The sequence below is a fragment of the Pteropus alecto genome, unplaced genomic scaffold (assembly GCF_000325575.1).
Source record: "Pteropus alecto unplaced genomic scaffold, ASM32557v1 scaffold155, whole genome shotgun sequence".
NCBI lineage: Eukaryota > Metazoa > Chordata > Mammalia > Chiroptera > Pteropodidae > Pteropus > Pteropus alecto.
The window spans coordinates 23,257,898-23,260,734 of NW_006438113.1; the positions used below are offsets into that span (position 1 = coordinate 23,257,898).

The 2,837-nt window shown below is 31.7% G+C and overlaps 1 pseudogene; it reads right to left on the reverse strand.

Annotated features, from left to right (window-relative positions):
- Positions 1–1,679: 1,679 nt before the first annotated feature.
- On the reverse strand, positions 1,680–1,798 carry LOC112482789 (annotated as a pseudogene).
- Between the last annotated feature and the right edge of the window lie 1,039 nt (positions 1,799–2,837).

Below are 2,837 nucleotides of genomic sequence, written 5' to 3' on the forward strand. Positions count from 1 at the left end.
AGTCCAGCCATCCCCACCAAGACACCAGACATGTGCGTAATGAAACAATTTTAGACTTTACTCCTCCATTTTCAGCTACTGCCATTCACAGCACATGGGTCAGAGACAGATGTCCCAGCCAAGCCTTTTTCAAAAAAATTATGAACAGCGTAAAATGGTGTTTTAAGCCAGTAAGATTTGGGATGGTTTGTTCTATAACAATAGATAGCCAAAACACACTGTTTGGATATAAAATGAATTAAAAAAATCTGTTTTTAGTAAAACACTGCTTATCCACACTCTGCCTTGGAATTGTTAGTGTTCTTGCTGGTTAATTAGGTATGTACAACTGCCATATCCTTATTATATCCCTCAAATGTTTTACTCCGTTGAGATCTTTTCTCATAGACACAAAAGGAGAAACATAAAATAGCAATTCTAGAAATTATAATTACAACTATATTTAATTGTGCTAATAGAAGTTTAAGTAATTTAAAATTAACAGAAAAGCACACGTGTTCTGATTAGAAATATGTCATATTCAAAATATTTCTTAATTAGATACCTATTTAAAGAGATAGAATAAACTATGAAATATTTATAATAAATACTTTGTCCCTGATATTTATGTGAAAGGAGAAAAAGCAAGACACAATTACTATATGTAATTTGAAGTCCGCGAACATCATTAGACTCAAACTAACATGACTATTTAAATTATTCATACACAATTACTTTCTTCACAGTTAATTACTCCTTTGGATTTTCCAAAATGGTCAGAACTCTAAGATGTTCATCATACTAAAAATTTCAAATCTTCAGATTGTTCCAGACTAAGAATGCAGACTCTATTATAAAGCAGTTTCTCACCTTAAAGAGAAAGAATGATACACTAGGGCATATCCTTTCTCTTTAAGTTCAAGAAATTAAAAACCATTCATTTAAGTCTTTCCTTTCCATTTGAAATAAAGTTTCAGTTTTTCAATCTTCTCTGGTTTTTGAGGTTTTGAATATTCCAAGACAGTTCTATATTTCAGTATGTATTTCTAAAAGTACTTTTGTTTACATGAAAATAGTTTTAAAAGTAGTCTAACTCTCAATACTCATTTTTAACATAAAAAAAAATAGCCAAGGGAATGTGAAAAGAACCCCAGTATTTGTACAGAAAGTAAAGATGCAAGTTAATTAATCTCAAGATACCGCTACAGTCATCAGTAATTGATTTATATGTTCAATTAATAATTACTGTTATTTTAATTTTTGAACATAAAATTATGCTAATTGTAGAATTAAACACAATCAGAGGGATAAAATTATCATTTTAAAGTACTCTTTCTTAGAGTTATAAGAAATGACATTTTAATCTGATAGTATGCATTTTTGTTAACTATATATTGACAAAAACATATAGTGATTTATGACTTACGCTTTGGCTAAATAATACTTGGGCTTAAAATATTTTAATGCGACTTACTAGTTTTATTATACTAATTTCTAAATTCTTTTTGCTGTCCTATATTGCATGAGAACTGCTGGATGAAAGAATCAACAGCTATCTTCACCCTCTGTTCATACAGCTCTTTTTGAAACAGATTGATATCTGCTGGAGGAAAAGCACTTTTTCTTTTTTAGGTGAGGCAACCCTTGGTTGATTTCATAGATTGCAAGGACCTTGTCAGTTTACAGTCCCTTATTTTTTATGTCTACAGCACTTGGTCTTCCTAGGTGGTCTCCCATCCAAGTACTAACCAAGCCCAACTCTACTTAGCTTCCAAGATCAGATGGGATCAGGCTTGTTCAGGGTGGCATGGCTGTAGATGGAAAAGTGCTTTTTCAAGTATATATAGCTTTTATGGTTAAAAGCAGTGTTATGTTGTATGAGAAAAATCCATAGGTCGACATTTTTCCAAAGAAATGGAGGTAAAATGATTAGTCTAATTCTAAAATCTATAGCATATAGAAAGAACAATGAGGAGGGAGGGAGGGAGAGGGAGAAGAAGGGAGGAAGGAAAATGAGGAGGGAGGGAGGGAGAGGGAGAATAAGGGAGGAAGGAAGGGGGCCAGAGAAAGGGAAGGGAGAGAGATAGACATAAGTTACAACAGAAGGTAAAATCTACAGAAATCATATAGAAAACAAATTTATCCTGATTAATCAAACCTCAAATCATTCATTACTTTAAAATATAGTTGTGTAAAATTCTTTTCAATTGCATAACAGCCTCATTTCTTCAAACTGTCCAAGAGCCCTTCCTTAATCAACCTTAACCACATGCTTTGGTTATCATCCATTTCTAAATCTCTTTGAAATTTTTTTCTAAGCCCAAGCACAGCATATTTAAAGAAACGACCATGGTTGGTGCAAAAGGAAAGAAAATTATGACCAAGGCCAGAATTAATCTTAGGATGCAAGAGATAGATGTTTATGAATATTAACATATTAATACTTTTTGTTTTATAAAACTTTCCCTTGTTCAAACTTTTATGGTTTTTCCAAGATACTCTTTTTATATATGGTCTTATGTCTCTAATTGCTTGCTTTATTTTTAGGGGTATTCACCCCAACACCACTCCTCACATTCTTTTTCAGGAGAAAAACATTATTATTAAAAGTGTGAAATAGTTATTAGTTATGTATATGTTTCTCTTTCTTTCTCTTTGTGTGTGTGTCTGTGTTTGTGTGTGTGCGTGTGTGTTTAAGGGGTAAATATTCTGCATTCTGTTACTATATTTTAAAACAATAATGCCAAAGTAAGTTTGAGTTTAACAATATCTTTTTTAGGTAAATGTGCTTTCTTTTGATTGCTCGATATTAAGACATTAATAGTTATATCTAAATAAGGACTTTTCATAATAATTAC